Here is a 14,061-nt window from a genome sequence, read left to right as displayed (position 1 = left end):
GTTGGGGAGGATCTGGGAGGAGTTGAGGGAGGAAAAATACTATGATCAAAACACACTATATGGATTTAACAACAACTAAAGAATCGAGGGCTTTCTTTTCCTATACAACAAAAATGCAAGGCACCAAGAGCTGGTTCAGTTACTCACAAACCCTGCCAGGAATAGGCTTCTGCTGCTTCCTTCACATTGGCTCTTGTTGTTATAGTAACAAATGGGCACAGTTCCTCTAGGCCCAAATTTCCATCCAGGAAGGTAGCAAACTCAAGCCTGCTGCTCACAGCTCTGTTCCTTTTACTCTAGAAGGACCATGTTTTTAGGGATTTGATCGACATATGAAACCTCAGGTCTGGATGATATGGCTACTCTGACCTGGAAGACTAAATTTTTAGTTACATGTACAGTTGCCAACGTCACAATTCTGTTAAAGAAGTAAGAAAATGATACTAGCCAATTGACTGGTGGTGTTTGCCGCAGGTACCATCTCAGTACTCAAGCTGTTCAGGCTTTAATATAGGCCTTTGGTGAGCAATAAAACATGACTTTTCTGGCAGTCACAGACTTTATTCAGTGTGTGCTTTTTAATAGGCATTCATATTCAAAATTTAAAAGGTTAATTCTACTTGATCTAGTGGTCAAAGGACAGATACATCCCCAGACACTGAATAGCTCATTTGGTGAACTTTAAAATAAAAGAGAATTAACATATTGTGGTTAATAAGCCTACTGGAAGGTCTATTAACCCGAACAGTGGCAGCCTGATTACTTTACATTGTGGTTTCCTCTTCTACACTAATAATAGGTGTTGTGGCATCTTCAGCTGCCTCTCTGCATTATACATTCAGCATCTGCTTCCATCTTCATCTTACCAGGAGTTGGTCAGGTGGACATCACATCAGTCTGCACATATTGGTGGGTGTGAGTTTCCACTTAGTTCAAAGATATTTGTCTTAGCCATTTTCTCTTGTATCAGCACAACTAAAAGGTAAGTCAAGGAATTTTATAGTCATATATATTAAAATAAAAGTCATTTATTTTAAAGAGTGAAGACCATGTCATTGTGAGCCTCCATCATGCTTAAGGGAATTGCTAGTCCTTTACTGTCACTACTGTTGAAATTTACCCTTTTTACTCAAACATCTGCTTTGACTATAAGCACTAGCCTGTCAATTTGTACCCATTTCCTCTGTTATGAAACAGAATGTCAGCTTCTTAGCCTTTTCAAAGACATTGGAGATGTCAAGAGTGAGAACATTATGAAACTAATACCTTCTGTACAAAGCAGAGGGCAAACAACTGCTTTCTGTGACCACTTACAATCTGTTGTTGCATCTTTCTTTTCTTCTTTCTTCCTACTCTTAGCTTGCCAGACCACCTAAGGACCAAGTGTGACATACAAGCTAAATCTTCATTACTGTCACTCAAGAAAACACAGATCCTCCTCATCAGAAGTCACTGATATTCATTGATAGTAGAACCATACTATTTAAAATATTTTAATAATATACTACTGGGTAGGTGTTTATTTATAACATATTAGCATATTTTCTACCAAGCTAATGATTTACATTATAAGATGTATGCAGAATAGATACTTTTGAAGAGTGAGATAAAATGGGACTAGCAGATGCTCAGAATAAACTTTTTGTGTCACAGGATATCATCAGGCCCAAACTTAGGGACTGAATTTAGGACAAAAAGAAGACACTCCCCTGCATGAAAGACATCCACACTTTTATAAATCTTATTTCGTTTTACTCTGAGCCTACTTAAACCCCAAGGAGTTTAATTCATTGCATCCTCCCAAAATAAAGGTTGAAAACATTAGACCTTAAGATAAAATTAGTTTTCTAAAACTACGTAGAGAATACACTGTGATCAACACCAAATTCCCTTGACCATAACATTTTCCTTCAAGATCATGATTTATTAACCATCTTTTGCTGGTGAAATAGAGTCTTTTAATTTGAGATCTTACTTGAAATGCCAAGGTCGCCCTTCAGGAAACAGCATACAGCTGAGGTGTAGAGAGCAATGGCCTGGAACTCAAGGCACTTTTAAACTATTTTCTCAAATTTGTGTGTCATACTTGTGCAGGGTCTGTGCAAATTTTCTTTGTATCTTTCCATTTTTATAGTATATATACTGTCAAAGTGAGTACAAATTATTTTCTAAGAATAATTTAAGCACATATCCTTCATCATGTCCCAAGATCCTTAACCTTGAGCTAACAGATTCTGTAAGTGGCTGTAGACAGCTTATATCGCTAACATTTTTATATGGAACATTTATCCTCATTTCTGGCCATGGTAGTCATTTAGCAGATAGAAACCTCACTAAGTATTTTTCCAGAAAGAATTTAATACAAGGAATTGTTAGCAGCTTGGCCCAGAGCAGGCTTTATTTGCTTTGTAAGTCACAGTCCATCATCAAGGGAGCCCAAGGTAGGATCTCAGAGCAGGAACAGGAACTGAAGGAGAGATGTTGGAGGAGTGTTGCTTACTGGCTTGTCCTCCAAGGTTTGCACAGCAGGCTTTCTTATAGAACCCAGGACCACTGTCCATCATGAGCTGAGTCTTCTTCAGAAGTCGTTATTCAAGAAAATGCCCCCACAGACATGTCCATCAGCCAATCTGATGGAGGCAATTTCTACATTGAGGTTTCCTTTTTTCCTGGTGACTCTAAGTAGATCGGCTTGACAAAAACCAGCCAGTAGCCCAAGGAGTAAACAAGAAGATGTATGTAACACACCTAGTGTGATGTGTGAATTACAATATGAAGGTTGCTGATTGATCCAGGAATCAGCCTAAGAGGAATGCCTGAATGAGATTCCTACCCCAAAAGCATGATCCAGCCATCACTGCTGCATACTTGAAAAGATAAAAGTAATTGTTCAGTAAAAATTATTTTTTAATTATTATCAAGGTGGAAAGTGAACAATTATGTAATTGCTACATAATTGCTGCTTTTTAAAATGAATAATTTGAAATTATTTTATCTCTCTGAGCCACTGTCTCTGCCAATTAAATGAAAAGGAATGGAGATGTACTTGATTAAAAAAAACTAAGGAGAACAAACAAAAAGAGATAAGGAATGTTAAGAAAAATTTTATATAATAATCAATAATGATTATTACTTTAGGCACAGAGAGTGTCATGTAAGCTCTACCCAGTGAGGTCAGCTGTAGCAAGATCAGGTTGATATTTTCAACTAAAGACACTGCTGATTTCAAAGGGGCTCAGGCTCACCTTCTTTGATGACTGAAGTCACCATGGCGATTTTACAGCTGTGCAGATCACTCAGGTACCACCTGAGACAAATTTCAAGTTGCAATAGTGCAGGAATACACTCAGATGTCTATCCCAATAGTCTCCTTCTGTGCATGGTGCAGCCACCCACCCTTGAGAATGGCCAACGTCAACATAACTGAAGTAGAATTTTGAGATTCTTTTTTTTTCTTTTTAATTTTTCATCAATTACACTTTATTCATTTTGCATCCCCCCATAAGCCCCTCCCTCCTCCCCTCCCGATTCCACCCTCCCTCCTTCCTCTGCATGCATGCCACTCCCCAAGTCCACTGATAGGGGAGGTTCTCCTCTCCATTTATCTATTTATTTATTTATTTATTAATTTATTTTTTCAATGCAGTTTATTCAGGAACCTTGAAATATCATCTGACCCTGGGGAAAGCCAGCCCACAGCTTAAATAGCCTCTGGGTAGCCAACCCCAGCATGCCACGTGGGCAATGCAGATAGGTCCACATACATGGAAGCAAGCCAGATCTTCAGCCTTAGCCAAATGTGGAGTTGTTTGTGACAGAGAGCACTCACCATCGGGAAGGTGGAAGGCGGAAACCAGCTCCATCTTTAAGGCACAGCATTCCACAGCTCTCTACAGTTCCCCCTTTTTGTTTTAGACGCACCAGGCAAGAGTAGAGGTCTGATCTCTGATATTAGAAATAAATTGGGACTTTGTACTGATGTTCATTTAGGTGTCATCCACCCAAAGAGCATCAGACCCGTCTGATACCTTTTTCTCAGAGGCGGGACCTGGGGCATCAACCCGCATGCAATCAGACATGCTCTTCTCTGGATCCAAAGCGGCTGACCCTGAGTGCAGTGCTTAGCCTCACATCCTGAGCATAACATTTTAGCTTTTTATGGTAGCCAACCATGCTTGGGGAGACTGTCCTGCTTCAGTGGCTGTAAAGGCCTGAATGGTCATGGCTGCATTACGCTGTTGTGAGACTCTAATCTTGCATATATACCACAGGCAAACCAAGGAGACCAACACCAGAAGGCCTGCTAATGCTCCCATGCCCGCCCATTCCTTCAGATGATTCATGGCTGCAGCAATCCATGATGATAATCCTGTGGCTAGTCCTGTGTCCACTCTGGTAGAATTTACCATGACAATGGCCACTCTCAGCTGTTCCATCGTAGTATCGAATTCTCCAGTCCAATTACCTAAAATATAGCTAGACAATTGTTTAGACAGATTTGCAGCACAGGGAAAATTCTCATGTTGTATGCTAGTGACTCAAAAGTCCAGCATACTTTCATTGACAGCCAAGTTGAGCAATTTGCCATAGGGTATCAGTTTGCTCCTGCACGAGGTCAATCCTCTGATTGAACACCATCAAGCCTCCTTTTAGTTGAGCATTAATTCCTTTTTGTACATCTAAGGCATGAGCTACATTGGCTAAAAGGTTATTCAGGGTCTGAGCAGTCTGCACAGTATGACTCCTGGCTAATGCCGCGGTGGTAGCTCCAACAGCTGCCAATGAGATGGTAGTAACAATGGTGGCTATAATTCCAAGATCCCTTTTCTGTCTGAAGAGAGTCATAGCGTGAGGGGCATCAACGGGCACAGGCACCCAGAGAGGCATGTGAGTAACCAGCATTGGGCAAAAAAGCAAGTATCATTACCACAATTACTTGGCTCTATCTGGCTAATAATGAATAAAAATGGGGGATATAAACAAACAGGTGTGGGCTTATAGGAAATATTATGAGAAGCCTTAACCCCCTCGTTGGAACATCCTGCATCAGTTCTAGAACTAGCAGTGGTGGTGTCTGAGGTCTGAGTAGGTTCAGGAGACCATTGCCCCCAGGGGCGAGACGTGCTCCATGTAAATTGACTAGCTCCATGTTTTCCTCCACTTTTGAAAGTCATTTAAGGTTCTTAAATTATTTTTTTCCCTTTTTTTTTAAATTTTCATCAATTACACTTTATTCATTCTGCATCCCCCCATAAGCCCCTCCCTCCTCCCCTCCCAATCCCACCCTCCCTCCTCCCTCTGCATGCATGCCACTCCCCAAGTCCACTGATAGGGGAGGTTCTCCTCTCCTTTCTGATCTTAGTCCATCAGTTCACATCAAAAGTGGCTGCATTGTCCTCTACTGTGGCCTGGTAAGGCTGCTCCCCCTCAGGAGGAGGTGACTAAAGAGCAGGCCAGTCAGTTCATGTCAGAGGCAGTCCCTCTTCACATTACTATGTAACCCAATTGGACTCTGAACTGCCCTGGGCTACATCTGTGCAGGGGTTCTGGGTTATCTCTATGAATAGTCCTTGGTTGGAGTATGAGTCTCTGGGAAGTTCCCTGTGTTCAAATTTTCTTGTTCTGTTGCTCTCCTTGTGGAGACCCTGTCCTCTCCCGCTCTTACTATTTCCCAGTTCTTACCTAAAATTCCATTCACTCTGCCCAACAGTTGCCCATCAGGCTCAGCATCTGCTTTGATAGTCTGAAGGGCAGAGGCTTTCAGAGGCCCTCTGTGGTAGGTTCCTAGGTTGTTTCCTGTTTTCTTCTTCTTCTGATGTCCATCCTCTTTGCCTTTCCAGATGGGGATTGGACATTTTAGTTAGGGTCCTTTCTCTTGCTTAGTTTCTTTAGATGCACAGGTCTTAGTGGGTTTGTCCTATGTTGTATGTCTATATGAGTGAGTATATACCATGTGTGTCTTTTTGCTTCTGGGACAACTCACTCAGGATGATCCTTTCCAGATCCCACCATTTACCTGCAAATTTCATGATTTCCTTATTTTTTCATTGCTGAGTAATATTCCATTGTGTAGATGTACCACAATTTCTGCATCCATTCTTCAGTTGAGGGGCATCTGGGTTGTTTCCAGCTTCTGGCTATTACAAATAAAGCTGCTACAAACATGGTTGAGCAAATGTCCTTTTTGTTTACTTGAGCCTCTTTTGGATATATGCCCAGGAGTGGTATGGCTGGATCTTGAGGAAGCATTATTCCTAGTTGTCTGAGAAAGCGCCAGATTGATTTCCAGAGTGGTTGTACAAGTTTACATTCCCACCAGCAGTGGAGAAGGGTTCCCCTTTCTCCACAACCTCTCCAGCATGTGTTGTCACTTGAGTTTTTGATCTTGGCCATTCTCATGGGTGTAAGGTGAAATCTCAGGGTTGTTTTGATTTGCATTTCCCTAATGGCTAGTGAGGTTGAGCATTTCTTTAAGTGCTTCTCTGCCATTCGGTATTCCTCTCCAGAGAATTCTCTGTTTAGCTCTGTTCCCCATTTTTTAAGTGGATTACTTGCTTTGCTGCTTTTCAGCTTCTTTAGTTCTTTATATATACTGGATATTAGTCCTCTGTCAGATAAAGGGTTGGTGAAGATTCTTTCCCAATCTGTAGGTGGTCTCTTTGTTTTGATGAAGGTGTCCTTTGCTTTGCAGAAGCTTTTCAGTTTCATGAGGTCCCATTTATTGATTGTTGCTCTTAGAGCCTGTGCTGTTGGTGTTCTGTTCAGGAAGTTTTCTCCTGTACCAATGAGTTCTAGGGTATTTCCCACTTTTTTTTCAAGCCGATTTAATGTGTCTGGTTTTATGTTGAGGTCTTTGATCCACTTGGACTTCTTGAAAAATCTTCTCTTCCCTTTCTCTCATATTTTTGATTTCATTGTTCAACAATTTCTCAGGTCCAAATCTTGAGTTGTTTTTGACTTAAAATCTTTTTTTTTCACACATTACACTTCCACTCTGTCCTGTCTTAGTTTCATGTCCTGTTGCTCTGATAAATACTCTGACAAACACAATTTAGGAGAGCAAGGGATTATCTGGATAACCATTGCTTCTTACAGTCTAATGCTGCAGTGCAGTTAAGGTGGCAGGAACTTGAAGGAGCTGGTCATATCAGCAGTCCAGGACAGAGAGTGAATAATTGCATGTGCACCTGTGTTTAACTCATTTTTCCTTTCTTACACAGCCTGGGACCAAAGTCTAAAGAATGGTGCCATTCACCTTTAGGCTGGATTGCTTTACATAACTTAATATGTGGGTTGAATGAGAATGCTCCATGGACATATATTTTTATGCTTAGTCTCTCTCTCTGTGGATCAGGATGTAAGGCTTTCTGCTACTGTTCCAGTGCCATATCTTTCTGCTTCTCACCATGATGATAGCCTTCTGAAACTATAAGCAATTCTACAATTAATTTTTTATATAAGAGTTACCTTACTCATGGTATATCTTTACAGCAATAGAAGAGTGACCAAATTATCAAGATAGTACCACACAGACATGCCCACAGGTCAGCCTTAGTTAGACAGTTCTATACTGACACTTCGTTCTCACGTGATTCTATATTGTGTCTAGTTGACCTTTGCACCCCAGTGTGGATTTCATTACTTAAACACTGTTGTACTCTTGCTTGCCCCAAAGACTCTCTCATCTCCCAGAGCTACAGTAGCCTCTAACTGGTTGTTCTCTGCCATTTAGGCCTTCAGATCTTCGCTACAGAACAGTCATGGGCATAGGTTAAAGAATAAGCTATTCCTTTACTTTTATAAAATCAAATGTGCAATAAATATTCATTACCCTCAAAATAATACCTGGGTGATTATATAATCTTTAATTGTACTTTATGTATCTAATGTGTAATTTTTATAACCTAAACAACAATTGGATTTTACATTTTTGCTTTTATGTGAAGTGCAGTTTTGCAAATACCAGTAAAGAAAGTGTTTCTTGGTAAAGCATTGCTTCTTTTAATCATTCAATTTGATTCACAAACCCTGATGCTGTTTGACTTTCTGTATTGCAAGTTCATTAGCAGACAATACTCAATTTCGCTGGATGACATTATAATAGAGTAAGAATGGCCATGTTTTAAATCACAGGACACAGGCTTCAGTTTACTTGACAATGAATTAGCTAGCAGCTTTGACCAGTTGACTTAAACTTTCTGTCTGATCAAACAAACAAACAAACAAACAAACAAACAAACAAAAAACCCTCCACAACACACAATAACCCAAAAACAAAACAAAAACAAAGAAAATAGTAACAGCTGATTTCTATGTAGAATTTTCATGGAGATCAAATGAAAATATTTGTGAAGAGTAAATCACTAAGTGACAGAATTACACAACAGATAAACTATGGATCATAAAACTTGTAGATGCATTTATAAATAATTCTGAAACACTTACTGAAATAATGTAAGGGCTCACCTGGATATTGCCCTTACCATATGCTATGATAATAAATATTTACATGGATAGAAGATGATGCCTAGGTTACTGGATGTCATCTGCCAACTGAATAGAAATTAAACTGAGGAGTGTGGACTTGAAGCATCACTGCTCATCAGTGGAGACAACTGTCTATTGCTTAGAGCAAAACTCCCTGTTTAAGAGGACAAGCTTTCACAGATACTGAGGGCAGTTGGGAGAACAGTTGGAGTGTGGATAGTAACTCTGCCAGTTTGAGTGAGGAGAGACGTTAAACTTGGTAGCACTTTTGGGAAAACTACAGGATGAAGTAGACCAATGGTTCTCAACCTTCTTAATGTTATAATCTTTTAATACAGCTCCTCATGTTGTGGTGACCACCAGCCATAAAAGTTGCTACTTTATAAGTCTAAATTTACTACTGTTATGAATAATAATGTAAATATATGTGTTTTATGGTGATTTCTTGGGGGTCTCAACCCACAAGTTGAGAACCGCTGACCTAGAGGAAGACAAAGGAGGGCTTGTTCATCAAGAGGAACTAGGCTTTTCTTTTTCTAGTCCAGAAGCACCAAAGCGAGCAGAAATGAGGCCTCCTTAGAAAAGTTGGCTTTCTGATATTAAAATTTAGAGCTGGCACCTCAGAATGATGAAGGAAAGTTTAGAGATGATTACTTTGTTTAAAGAAATCCACCAAGTACCAGACACATTGCTAGATCCATTTATAAATTATTGTGTTTGATTCCCATTACTTAGTTTTAGGTGACATGTTAATCACCTTTCATTACTGTAATGGATACCTAAGACAACCAGCTTGTAAAGGGAAAATGCTATTTTGGCTCACAGTTTTGGATGTCCTAGTCTACATCCATGTCCTGGCTTGCCCTGTTGCTTTTGTGGAAAGGTAGCAGTGTGCAATAGAAGAGGAGACTTCAAGGTTTCGCTGTCCTTTAAGGAAATGTCCCCAGTGACAAATCCTCCCACATCCCAACAGTGTCTCTCTGGATACCTGGCCACAGTACAGAGACCCTTGGTGATTTACGAGCCAAACTATAGCAGTTGGCAGCAATGCCATTGACAGACTGGACTCGGGAGTCAGAGTTGTTCAAGATCTCTCAACTAGTAAGGGACTGACCTGGGACTGAAATTCTGATTCATTGGCCTCTTTATATTAGATCCTGTTCAGTGCCAATGAGCTGCTGTGTACTAGATAATTTGGATTTGCTTATATTAAAGATTATCAGAGAAATGTTCATGGATGTTGATAAAGCCTTTGATTCCAGGGAATGATATTATTGGGAGCACTAAGTCCCAGGGCTCTGTGAAGCCACTTTCTTTGATAGAAGAGGGAAATTGGATTCACTGCTGAGCCTATCTGATTATCACAATTTCTTTCCAGTCAGATATTTTCTTGGTAAAGAAATATTTTGCTACTTTTAATAGTGCCTTTATAATATCCCAAAGAACCTTCCTGTATCACTGAACACTAATTTAGAAAATCAAGGTTTTCTGCTGGTTTCATCCAGGCCTAGGCAAATGGCAGAGCTGCCTGTGATTCTTGACCTGCTTCAGGAAGTCAGCGACAGTATTTGACAAGGATACTACTTCATTAACATTTTTCTTGGCTTCAAGTCACAAAACAGAACACATGATTTCAATGAGCTCTTTTGTGTCATCTGTAAGTTCCTCTAAAATACTTCAGGACAAGATGTGTGTTGGGGAAAATATCAGATTTGGTCAAATATCAGCCTTTTAAATTCCACTTTTCTTTTGACAGACTCACATTTTCTAAAGCACTTTGGACGAGTAATAAGGCTCTCCTTTGCCTTTTGTTGGCTGTAAGTTTTTATTGGAAAAAAAAAAAAACCCTTTTACTACTGAAAGAACTCAGACTTTTGTTTCAATTTACACTTAGTTATGGAAATAAAATCTAAGCTTATGGACAGTTGAAATGTTTTATACTTAGGCTGTGTCATATAGAACAAATTGGTAAAACCTATTATGTATGTAACAATTATGTTCATTTAAGTTATTTGAAAAGAAAACTATGCAATATGTCTTAGTATGGAAACAATTACTATATATATGCATATATACACATATACATGCCATATCTACACATATATGCTATGGATAAATATATGTGCTATATAGACATATATGATATGTATATACACACTATGTATGCCATGGCACGTGTATGTATACAGATATATGCTATGCATATACAAGGAGTATAACTGTTCTGTATTATCTGAAGCCAGTAATTCTAAAATAAGTTAATTATTAATGGGATATTCATCATATTTTAAACTATGCATAAAAACTGGAAATCTGCATCTGTTTTGTGTGTCTTCTGGCGTCACTTTAACACACCTCATACCACAGTTCAGGAGATGGCGTCTTAGAGGAAGCTGAAGCACTGTTTAGATATGGCATACAAATGAACAGTTGGATAGTTTTTTGATATTTACATTTTCTACCATAAGTGTTAATTCTATAATTCGGCTACGTGAGCCAGCTGCATCATCTGTTTGAAATCAAGACAGAGGATACCCCACTGTCCTTAGGGGCAAGCGCATCTTCTGTCTTAGAAACGCTTGGTAGATTTCAGAGTGCTCATCTAGCAGTTTGCTTTAGAAATTGTTTACCACAGCTTCTTTACCATGTAAAAGCATCTTATAGTTTTCAGAGTGCAACGTGTTACACGTGTTAGGTCTGTGCTTTAGCTGTTTAGTTAGTCTCCGCAAACTGCTTCAAACTGAAGGATTACCTTTGCAGCTGTGGACAGCTGAGAGCCTCGCTGGGGGACATGGTTCTTCACAGGGTGTCTTCCTTCAGCAGCTTAGCCAGTATCATTTTAGGGAGGGCAGTCAGAACCTTAGGAGCAGGTGCTAGTCCCCCTGCTGTCATGCTTTTAAAGATCCCATGGACCGAGAGCACATCCGACAGCCACACATGCTGGAGGAATTTTTCATGGATGTGAAGACTGGAGAAATGTTCCTAGGGTCTTCTGATGTGTTTCCCACACCTCTGCCCTTTTCCTTAGTAATGATAGCCTTTATCTTTATCAGATGGCATCATTACCTGGAGGAAGTGGGTGAGGAGCCAAGGGGAAGTGTAGCATATGGCTTCTGAGTAGTGATAGATCTATTATTTTTATCTAAATATCACCAAACTACTGGGAAACAAGAGTATACTCCCTTACACAGTTTGTGATAGGACTTGGGAGCAGGTCAGTTGGGTGATTTTGGTTTGGAGTCTCTCAGGAGACTTCAGTTAAGGTGCGAAGAAATGCACGTGCTGTGGAAGGTCACCGGAACCGGATGAACTCCGATGGCTCACTCCCATCGATGCGTGACGACCGTCCCAGGTGTGTGGAGGAGGCTTTTGTTCTTTACCATTTAGACCTTTTTTATAGGACCTCGCCAGAGGGAGTGAGGCTTATGCTAGTACAACTAGCTTTCACCAACTTGAGTGAGTAAAAGTGTGGGGGTGGGGGGCGGTGCAGGGGAAGGAGAGGGAAGAGCAAAATGTCTGCATGACTAGGCTTTTGAGGTTACATATCACAACACCTCTGGACATTTTGGTCAAACAGAGCAACACCAGGGTTGGAGTGGAACTACACAGGTATACAAGGCAGAAAGAAGGGACCATGGGGACCATCTTGGAGCTGCCTACCACACTGATTCTAACAAAACACTCTTGTTTCTTCTTACTTTGAGTATCAAATATTACTTAATATTATAAGCAGTTATGTGTGGCAAGGTCTCCAAATAAAATTTTTTTTTCTAGACGTGTCACTGCAGTGTAGCTAGATTCAAGTCTGTTTGTTCTTTATTTCCATTAGGAAGAGGAATAAAAGTCAATTGATTCAAAGTTACGACAATATTTACTGAGAATTCTATTCTCTGGCCTGTTAGGAGGGTTGTAATGGTCTGGAAACATGTTAGAGAACACGGCCTGAAACAGAAGCACCACTGTCTTCTTCATATTCACTGCAGAAATAACCACAGATCATTGTCACATACTCATCTTTTTATAAACAGACTATAAAAGGCAGAGTGTGAGCCAGACGTGGTATGGGAGTGGGTTCCTCTGCTGGCCAGCCTCGCTGCTGTTGTTCTGCTGTACCTGCGCTACTGTCTCTCTTTGATATGCCCACTATGTGTTTGATTGCAAAAGAGAAAGCCATATCCCATGTAAAGGTTTGGGCCACTGTAAAATTTGAACATTTGATCTGAGTACAAACTGCGTTGGCTGTCAGTCTGAGACACATGAGCTCAGGTCCCACTTTGTCCTTCTCCTGGCCATGTATCTTTCTGTTTTGTAAAAGGCGGCTATTTAGCTGTAATGTGAAGCTGATGTTTAATGTACAGGATGTTATTGTATATAACAGACAAAAAGCTCATAGTAAGCTTGATACATGGAATTACTAGTAATAAGATTTTTTAGGTTTTTTGAAGTGTTAGTAGTTTTGGTGGGTGGCCTAGAATATCTCCTAAGAAGACATCTTTAAGATGTGTGTGTGTGTGTATGCACATTTACATGTGTATCTAAGGTTTAGGGTATTAGGTTATTAGATATGTTAGCATCATGAAAGCTTATTTTCTCTTGAATATCTCTTTTTCCAATGATTTATTTATTTTTATTTTATGTTCATTGGTGTTTTGCCTGCATGTATATCTGTGTGAGGGTCTGAAATCCCCTGGAAATGGAGTTATAGACAACTGTGAGCTTTGGGTACTGGGAATTGAACCCAGGTCCTCTGGAAAAGCAGTATGTGTTCTTGATCACTGATCTATCTCTCTAATCTTTTAGTGTCTCTTATACTGAAAAATTCCTTTTAGTAGCTTGAGTTGTGTTAATATAGAGAAGTAAGTAGAAAGCATTTCTCTGTCTGTTTCCCAGCAAGTCAATCATTTATCCAACATTTTAAAAATCCATTATGTGAACATTTAAACTGCAAAGACCGAGGTAAGTTAATTTTTCACCTTCAAGGTTTTCACAGATTGAATGAAGAGAGGCAAATGAACAAACAGCCAAACTCGGGTGACATTACTTGTGACGAAACTGCTCCCAGTGATTGCGGCAGGAGAGATTTGCTGAGGAAGAAGTGTGAGATCCCTTCAGAGGGTCTGAATGGGTTGACACTTCATCTGCTCCTTAAGACATGGGTGATTTCTTGGGTGACCAAGGAAAAACCTGGGGATGTTATGAAGAGGCAGGATGCTCTGGGCAGAGAAGGAAGACGGAAAGGGAATCGGAGAACTTGATTAATTCTGAGGAACCTCCTCAGTTAGCGTGGCAGGCCAGCACACTGGGGATGGGCAGCATCCAAGGCAAGGCTGGAAAAACAAGCCAGATGAATCTTAACGATGACCATGCTATGTAGATAAATGTGAGTGTTCCCTGAGGATATCAGTGATGCATTAGAAGATTTTTTAAAAAGAGATGATATTGGCATTTGCGCTCTACTGACAGTGTGGAATCTAGACTGGGAGGCTGAGAAGGGGACAGAAGAGAACTGGTGGAAGGTGCTGCGGTCCTCTAGAGCGCGGACGGAGAGGCGGGGGGGGACGGAGAGGCGGGGGG

The 14,061-nt window shown here is 40.3% G+C and overlaps 1 non-coding gene across 1 annotated transcript; it reads right to left on the bottom strand.

Moving 5' to 3' along the window:
• Window positions 1-2,049: 2,049 nt before the first annotated feature.
• On the bottom strand, window positions 2,050-2,158 carry LOC132648436 (U6 spliceosomal RNA). The gene has a single exon (XR_009586838.1). It is a non-coding gene; the product is annotated as a U6 spliceosomal RNA (small nuclear RNA).
• Window positions 2,159-14,061: the final 11,903 nt, after the last annotated feature.

This window comes from Meriones unguiculatus, chromosome 16, assembly GCF_030254825.1.
Source record: "Meriones unguiculatus strain TT.TT164.6M chromosome 16, Bangor_MerUng_6.1, whole genome shotgun sequence".
Lineage (NCBI taxonomy): Eukaryota > Metazoa > Chordata > Mammalia > Rodentia > Muridae > Meriones > Meriones unguiculatus.
Note: the sequence above shows the minus strand (reverse complement) of the source record. Positions and strands in the feature narration are given on the sequence as shown.